Genomic DNA, 10034 nt, shown 5'->3' with positions numbered 1-10034 from the left:
AGTAGCAATTTATTGATTTTTGGTATTTGTATATGACTTCATTCGTTCTACTATGTCAAGGCGTCAATCATCTGCTGCTGAAATGTATTTAAAGGTTTAAATGTTTTAAGTTGAATGTTGTTGCGATGCTCTTACTTTTGTTCTACAAGCCACCAATATAGCGAGTTCAATCAATCTATCATGTTTTGATTGATATGATATTCTTTTCTATCCAATGCTTACAAACGTTTTTAATCTTTTTCTTTACACTTGTAAAATAGCGTTTCCAAAATGGTTCCTGTCTTTATTTTTTCATGGACATTTTTAGCTGTGTTTCATAAACGTCAAGCGGAATTTTCCCGATTTTCTGTCAAGGTGAAATGTAATTGAAAAAAGCCGATTGGTCTTGTTTTGTTTAATAATCCCTTAATATTGTTTCAAAATATGCCCAAAAAAGACAGTTTTTACATTTTGTTGCCAGGCATGGACAGTTTCCCCTTCCTTGACTTCCTAAAAGCATTTTGCTTACTTTCGCTTAACTTATGGTAATAACCAAATATACAAACTTAAAAGTAGTGACCCAGTTAATATTAGCCGTCAATAATAATAATCATACTCTTCTCACAACAAAGGGCTTCTATAACGAGACGCCTGGTGCTTCAAGGGGTGATGACGTGTACAAACAGATGCCAGAATCAGCGCGTACTCGTTCGAGAGCTGAATCCAGACATAAAATGCGAGAGGTTATTATAGGCCATTGCCTTTTTCTTCATCAGTAATTAAGACTTGGGTAGTTCTCAATGACAAAGTAGCAAAGTGCTGTCAACAGAAATGGTCTAAAATACCATACCATACGCATACATAAACTGACTTAAATTTGAGATTTTAAATACATTTTCGTCTTATAAAGCTTATGAATTTTTGAAGATTTTAACAATCAAAAATTGAATAAAACGTTGTTAACTTTTTAAGAATTAAATGGACCCAGCTCTCATAAAATCATACAATAACAGTGGACTATCAACGAAACACGAAATTTACAATACATCTTTAAAACATTTTTCATAATTGTTTGTACCTAAGGAACTGGACGCCTACTTTTACGATCGCTGGAAAACAGCGGATAGCCGGCAGCAAGACCGCAATAACGTTAGAGATAACAGAGTTCACGAAGAGCAAAATGAAACAAATCCTTATCAAAACGCGCCAGGGCGAGATGTAAAGTCTCGCCTTCCAGAGTATGCCGCAAATAATGAGGGTCAGGTAAACAAGCAAGTAGGGCCTAGTTTATTTTTAAACAGTTATAAGATGATGGTCAAATCAAATCCCGTAATGACTACCAGTAAGATACAACTTTGCTCAACCTGCCATTTAGCCCCGTAATTTTAGGTGTTTAGTTGTTGGCTTTTACCAGCACTATGGAGATCATCTTCTATTAGTAACAAGACAAGCTGATGATGGAAAGCCGAGTAATCAAATGTCTGTTTATTGCATTTAGCCATTGCCATTTACCTCAAATTCGACGATGTACATAATTAAAAATGTGATTTTCAAAGTTGTAAGGTGTTGTAAAACAATAAAAGCCGTAAAATTACGCTATTCTTGCATGATAATTATAACGACATTGCCTTAACAAGCTTCCATGCCTTGCAGCCACAAAACAACCCCTACCGCAATGGGGTTGCTGATACGACGAAATGGTCACGCCACGGTTACAATCCTGAACAGAACTTTGCTCCCCCAACTGGTAACTATCCAGCAAACTACCAAAATATTCCAACTCGACAACCTCCTTATCCTGGAGCGCATACGCGCGGATTAAACATTCAGGAGCCGTTTATAGACCAGAACAGACGTGCTGAGTACTTGGGTACAAACCTGCGTCACAAGCCTTACAGTCAGCAACAACAAAATGTTTCGAACTACAACCAAAATGCGAGTGCGAACTGCAACCCGTACTTGCAAGAGGTTAGACGAAGCGCTAAGCAGAATGTGCTATAGAGTTGGTTATAGGTGGAGTTGGAGAATATTGCACAAAAAATGTAGTTTGCACAAAGATTGCTGAAGAATGCACAATCTTTAATGCATTTAGTTTTGAATGGATTAAGTATTGAGAGCTTATTTCACAAAATTTCATTTTCACAACTCTATTGGCATGTTCATTTTCAGTTTTAAAATGTCTGAAAAATTTTACTCAAAATTGAAACTGCAAAGAAAGTTCTAAAGTGAGGCAGATACTTTTAAGTACGACCACTTAGTCGCTACCTACCAGCAAACGAGTTACACCAAATAGCTTACAACTTCAACAGTAGACTTCAACACAGCCAAATGTAAGCACTTTTTAATCAATGAAAGTTTTTGCCTCTCAATTGCTGGATAAACACGAGTTTGAAGCAAACATCTTCAAAACTCAATTCCGTTTTATCCTGTTTCATCTTGTTATAGCAACACGGTTTAAAAGATATTAAAGGAACCTGTAAAATGCATGGTAGCCGACATTTCATTTTCATGCATTTGCATTCTCACAGAACTAAAGTTGAAGTGTAGTAGTTTCAAGTTCAGTCCGTCTGTTGTGATTTTCTTTGTGTTCAGGGTTGTCCGAATGTCCGATGATGGAAGATTTGAATTAATGAGTGAAAAGCTAAGAAAGTCTATTTTCATGTCCACCTTTAAGCATGTTAAGCGTCAAACATTGACTATCTAGCTAGATAACACTGGTCAACACAACTTTTCTTGCATGGAGTTTTTCAATGGATTTAGGGTAATTTTGGGGTGCTGAATCCGAATCTGACCTCAGATTTATCCTATCACATCAGGTTTGTGAGATATGATAACAGCAAATTGTTACTTTTGTCAAAAGTGGAAGATTTGACGTTGCGTTTATTGCACATACACATTGTGCTATATCCAGAAATCCAGGCCATGTAGTACATAAGTAGCTGAAATACACCCACCAACTATAATTTTGATACCAATTTGTTTTCTAAGCAACATTATTAACCATGCAGTAGTAACAAGCTAAAAGGGAAGATAAAAGTATAACTGACCCCCACCCCCGTCAATGTTTTGCATGAAACCACAAAGATTTAAACAGGCCTATGACAATGCTTGTTCAGTAACCTTATTTAAGCTGTTTTGGCCTGTTTAACACTAACCTTTCGTTATAGCACTGCATATGTTGGTGGTAAACGCAACGCCAAATCTTCCACTTTTGGCAAAAGTAGCGATTTGCTATTGTCATATCTCACAAACCTGACGTGATAGGATAAATCTGAGGTCAGATTCGAATTCAGCACCCCAAAGTTACCCTAAATCAGTTCTCAAAATCCATGCAAGAAAAAAAAAATTTTTTTTGTTGACCAGTGTAATCAGTCCTTTTTTACATTAATCTAACGTATGCAGATGTAATATCGATTTAAAAAAGACTATTCTGTTTGCTGGGATACTCAGTCGCTTGTTTCCAATGGCGCAAAACAGACGTCCTTACCAGTATTGAGTACATGTATTTATCCCTTGTCTGCCGTATCTCGTGTATTTGTGAACCCAGAATAACAATCACTAGCGCAGTTTGGTGATTGCGTGTTAAACTCTAAAGCTAAGTGAAAACAATTAAATGTACATTCAAGGCCTTTGCTTTTTTGATTGTGATTTGCACTCAAAGACGTTGAGAGGATATTTTTGGCCCGGTACCAATGAGATTCTCAGACCTCAAACCAAGGATAACTGCATTATTTCCAAAGAATACGCAGTGGTTTCTTCAAGTTCCCGGGAACCTTGGAAAGATTCCGGGCCCCTAAAATTATCCCGGCTCGAATCCAAAAGTACCCTCTGACCCCCCTTGTCTATACTAATGGGTATACACTGTATTGTATTTGTAGAGTGAACAGTTATTTTAATACTTTTGCCAATTTTGTGACTTTAGGTGAAGGTTTGTTTGGTATTGATTGTCTATTTCACTCAATCTAGTTTCGAAGTTCATCATCCTGTGGATGTTGTCTAATGCACGCTTGTAAAGTTTCATCACATTATTTGGAGTATAAGTTAAATGTCTTATAGCCAATTCCATCAATCGATGCATGCAAAATGTATTTTCTTTGCTGTAAAATGCTATATCATGCTGTAGATTTTTCAACATGTCGTATCTAACATAAAGTATTTAAGTTATGCGTATAGTTTACCGTTACATATTCCTCAGTTTTGTAATCAATTGTTGTTTTACTACAAAAATGTAAAACCAATAGGCACACAATTTCAGGAATGAAGGTATTTGTTTTTGAAAGAGGCACAAAAAACATAGATGCGCGTGTTTTAAAAATATGTTAGGCTATATCCCTATAATGTTGCGTGGCTTTATAAATTTTTGGTACAACTAAACGAACTACTTACCCAAAATCTATCACTTTGTTTTTGACCCATTATTAATGGTATTCAGTTTTTAGTTAGGTAGGCTATATCGCATGACAATGATAAAAATGGTTAAATCAGTCTCATGCTTTGTATTCGACTGTAATCTATTGCACAATAAGTGATCTTTTCTTTAAAAATTACCAATGTCACTTAGATGTATTACTTTTTTCTCTAGTTTGTACGCTTATAGTTTTTAACTATTTAAAATCACATATTCTGTATTTTCTAATCTGTATGATCTGTTCTATGTCTAAAGAACCAAATTCCATATGATCCTTACTCGAGCGGGAAGGCCCGTTACCCACACCCGGCTTACCCACCTTGTGACCCCGGTTACCCAAATTACGGATATACACCAGAGTACGGAACACCAAGTCACTACCCTCATCCAGTCTACACCCACCAACACCACCACCCAGATTACCAATACAGTCCAGCTTTGATACACGAAGGAGTAAGTATTGAAATGGCATTCACAAGCAATAGATTTACCCTTGGCTTAGATTGTGGTGTTCTGAGCTACATATTATAGGAACAGTTTTCTGGACTGCGTGCTTACCACCACAGCTGCGTGCTTATAGTGAAAGTGTAACTGTTTACTTTGAACATCCGACAGATGCTCGTTCCGCTAATTTAATGCAGCTAAAATCAATGTAAACTCCTCGGATAGGCCTATACATTTTCTTTTGCAATTGTAATAAGCTTGATAAGAGAGGATAGTTGGTCAGTGTCACTTTAAAAACGTGTTGCCATTAGAAAAACGATAGTTGCAGTTTCATGACATTTTTATCTATTTTCATTGTATTGTACAATTTTTAAACGTTTACGTGTAATTACAAAAAAGCAACGATTTTTAAAATTCAGAACTGATAATGACTTTGTTTGTGAAATTCAGACGTAGCCTATTACAGGTTTTCACAATTAGTAAATTATTATTTTGGAACGAAAGACTAAAAAATCAATTCTTTTAGAAAGTTGCAACACCTTACGCCGATCCATGGATAAAGAAAGATATACCAACTTGCGCTCATCATTGTGGCACTAAGGTAATTTCAAGCGGTATTTATTCAACAAAAACTTTAAAATCAAACTTTGCACGACTTGTATACCTTGCATAGCATTACAATATATCATCACGGAAGTTAGATGAATCATGGTTAGGGATATACTCGCTTTCCCATCTGTTGCACCGGTATGACAAGATGTGTCGTAAAACGTAACTAAAAAGCTTAAAGCTCGACAGCAAAGACTGCGTTAAGATTTCAGACGACAAAAGATTCGGGGTTGGTCGCCTAAAGAAAAATAAACTGTCCATTTATGACCATTTAGAATTTCTAAAGTATATGACTGGTAAGTTAAGCCATACAATTTCATCAGGAACAAGCCATAGCATATCATTGCTTGCTATATGAAAAGTTGTAGTAATTTGTATGCGATTTTCAAACTTAGCATACTTTTTTTTATTTTATGTATCTTTTACAATTTAATGGAATCACAACTCATTTGCCTATTTTTGAGCTATCAATTTTTCTTGAGCTTTATACATTGTTATTGTTATATATAGTCGTGCTTGCCTCATTTGCTATACATATTATATATACTGTAGCCTACTATGCTTGTAGTAAGCTACTGTATATTGAGCTATATGCTACTCAATGTGGTAAAATTAAGTCTGGAATAAACTCAACCACTGCAAAGTTTGGTTAGTGCACTATTGTGTCTTAGGCTCTTGTATGATGTACAGTATAATAAACAATATGTTTTTTGTTTTAAATCAAACGACGAAAAGCTAAGTAATAGTAATGTCAATCAAACAACAAACTTATTGCTTAGTCACAAGAATCTGCTCCGTACTCTTTCCAACAGAGTAGAAGTAAGACAGATAGACAACTGCATGATAACTCAAGCAGCTTGGATGGTGCATTTGACAACAAATATAGCAACAAAAATGTATCACAAAGTCAATACTTGTTTCCAACCGAGCAAGAACAACCTGAAACAGAATCAAAACAATATCGTTCTGGGAGAGTAAGTGGAAAAACCCATTCATGGTGGTGGTTTCAGTTCATGGCATACACAAATCCACTCTCAAAGATTGTGTACCAAACACTTCATAAAAACGAAATCTGCTCCGGTGAATAGTTTTCTAGATAATCACATTTTTTCCTTGTAATGCTTGGATGCTAAGTGTCTGGAATTAAACAGTATAAATTTTGATTGATTAAAAGTAGGGTGTCAAGTTGATTTCTCTCACTTTTCTATCAGTGATATTTTCAGTTGGTGATAGTTTTGTGATACGTCTAGAAATATAAATTCATAACCAGAATTTTGTCTCCTAAAGCTCATTGGACCACAAGTTTTGGAGGAAAACAACTTTGATGATAGGAGAATACATCCAATGTCTCGCAGACAAAAGAGAATGTTCGCTGATGTAAGCACTGTCAATGAGGAGGTAGATGATGACGTCTTTCTATCTCCAGTAATGTCACCTGAACAGAAATATCAGGGCCATCCACCAAGATTTTCTCGGAATGGAGTTTCAACACCTGTGTCTGAAACTATCGCAACTGTTGCGAGAGTTAATGCAAGTGTGGCACCAACTCACAATGAACATGTAAACAACAGGAACCGAGTCATTGGGGACGAAATCTTTGATGATATTTCGTCACGTCGTTTTCAAAACGAAAAACAAAAGTTTAGGCTTACACAAAAGCCAGACTCTGTTGACAAGCTGTCAAACCAACACCATGCATCTTCTTTATTGGTTAATTCAAGACCTCAAAGAAACTCTTCGATGAGTAGATTTAGTATTTCTCCAGAATCGGATGGTATTTCATCGGTACCTGTTCCACGCAATTACAAACTACCTCCGCTACAAGCAGAGCACTTGGGGAGTGTTGTGAAGGCTTCCTGCACCACAACGCCTTATTTAACACCGGGTTCTTCAACTCTATCTGATGATCGTAATAAGCAAGGTACTAAACGCAATAAAGGAAGTGGGAAAAGAGTGGTTTTTGCAAAGAATTCATTTTTGGAAGAATCTCTAAGTTCGCCTAAACGAGAAAAACTAGACTTAGAAGGTGAATCCGTTTATGTCAAATCATCTTCAGTATGTGGAGCAAATCCCTCACCTGAGTTAGAAACGATTGAGCCCGAAACTCCCATAGACAAGCTGTCTGACAAAAACCGCAAATCGTCTGATTCAAGTCATCACTCAAATGTCGTATTTTTGGATGTAAAGCCATCTGTTCCGTCCAACCAAGTGTACGCAATTGAAACCAATGAGGTATTGCAGGTGGGTTTTTTGTTTTTATTTTGACAGATGACTGTCAGTTTTTTCATGCTTAAGATTCTTTGTTTACACAATAAATTCCTAGTAGGCAACATTTGCCAAAATTAGCATGCAGATGTCAAATGAAAGTTTTGCTTATGCATTAGCAAAATATTGTAAAATGTCAAATTATACAGTATAATTTAGTAGGCAGCTTGTGCTTTGTTACCCTAGCTAAGTTAAAAACATCCCTAGTACGTTTATTCTTTATTAAATCGTTAATAAAATTCTTTGCGTTTTAATTCACAGTATACAAATGCTAAACAAATAATAATCTTGGGTATTCATTTAGAATAATTAAAGCTTTCCAAATATTTTGTTTAACTTTAGCGTATTTGATTTATTTAGGACAAAGACATTTCAAGACAACTAACCAACGAAAGTGGAATAGTAAAGAATGCTCCAAGAGTAGTGACCCCTAAACATGAACGAGAGGTTACTACTATCAATGTTGGAGACATTGATGTGAAGAGCGACATTTCATTACCACAATCATCAAACTCCTCCTTTGCTTCAATAAGTCGAGAAATAAAAAGCGAAAAAGTCCAAGTATCCAGTCTGGAATATCTTAATTCTGATAAGAGTCTTCTTCCAACCCATGACTTACCACTACCCACGGAAGCAAAATCTGAATCTGATGAGCCGGAGATAGAAAATCGATCCATCGCTTCTGATGATAAAAGTAGTAAAAATAATCATTCTCAAGTGATTCTGCCGAAAGCACTTGTCACAAAGTCAAAGTCTTCATTGTGGAAGCTTGCAAAGAATATTCAACGCAGAGTAGGAACAAAGTTGCATCTTAGACGAGGAGAAAGTCAATCATCTGCGAGTGAAGAATGTTTAAGCCAATCCAAGGCACCGCCCGTACCAGCAACATACAACAACATCACGTTTTTGTCTGATAATGATTCCGCAATACCTAAAATGGCAACTTCTCCAAAACATGAAAACTTAAATAAAAAATTACTCGATGTGATTTCGAATAAGAACAAGACAATTGATGTCGCCAAACCATGCCAAGCGAATGCTGAAACGAAAATAGTTACAAGAGAAAACACTTCTAATTCTGCATTTTCATCCAAAAACGCAACAATAATTGAATCTCAAACACATTCTGGCGACGAGAATTTTGATTCTGAATCACAAGCTACTAACGATGTAAATTCTGTTACTGATGGTGGTATCGTTGATTCTGGCTATAAAGAAATTGTCAATGAAGGAAAGATTGAAGATTTGACTACTTGCGTTAATCCTGATCACGAAGCACTGAATGTTACAAACCATTCGCCTTTAATACAAAGTGATGAAACTCAAACTTCTGTGACTCAAGACATGGCTACAAAGGAGCAAGCAAACACTGAAAAGGTTTATATAGCATTTGTCATCCAACTTTTCTCCATCAGATGACTGCTAGTGTCATTGGTTGTATTTATTGCGAACTGCAATAAATATTTGCATGTCTAAATATTTTCCCATCTGTTAAGAGAAAATCTAGTTTGGTATGTTTAAAGTACTGTTTTCATGAACTCTGTAACTTTATAAATTCCTGATTTTTAGAAACCGAATTTAGTTGCTTTAAATGTATGGAAATAAACAGGTTTCCATAAAAATGTGGCAAGATAACTGTTGAGACATTATTACCTCATTGTGATTGTTTTATCGTTGCTTTGTAGAAACCCAGTTGGTATATAACGCGTCGTGGCCATTGTAGAAGCAAAGTTTCGAGAAAAAACGAAACAAGCATGTTACAGATTGGTTTCAAATGTGGTTATATATCTGAAATCAACAAGCAATGAAACTACATGTTTCTATTGTTTACTTCACGTTTCACAGTGACGTAGTGATATACCACATCCCTATTCCACTACGCAACCATAACGTTTGATACTTCTGCGTTTTGGTAAACTTTAGCTCTGATAGATTGAGTTTCGCTTTTAGCAGCATGATCGGTACTTACTTTACAATGTAGATACTGACGACCTGTTTTAGCCAGATTTACAAAGATTCCTTTTGTTGGCAACATATTTTTACTTTTATTCACGCATGATTAGAGCTTATAAAAATGTTGTGCAGTATATACAGTGAAGTGAAAACTACAACATGGAAATGTGTGTGGTTGTACTGTGTTCTAGTAGAAGATTGTGGTCTTATTAGAGTGCTTAGTAGTTTGGTTTTGCACATAAATAGTGGTTCTGTTTCACAATTTCTTATGAAAGTCATCGTTTGTGTATAGATTTTTTCCTACATATACATGCTTCGTCCTGTCTCCAGCTACTTCTAGAAAACGTTGTCTCTGGTAATTTGCACGTCAGTGATT

This window comes from Aplidium turbinatum, chromosome 7, assembly GCF_918807975.1.
Source record: "Aplidium turbinatum chromosome 7, kaAplTurb1.1, whole genome shotgun sequence".
NCBI classification, from domain to species: domain Eukaryota; kingdom Metazoa; phylum Chordata; class Ascidiacea; order Aplousobranchia; family Polyclinidae; genus Aplidium; species Aplidium turbinatum.
This window is presented reverse-complemented; position numbering follows the sequence as displayed.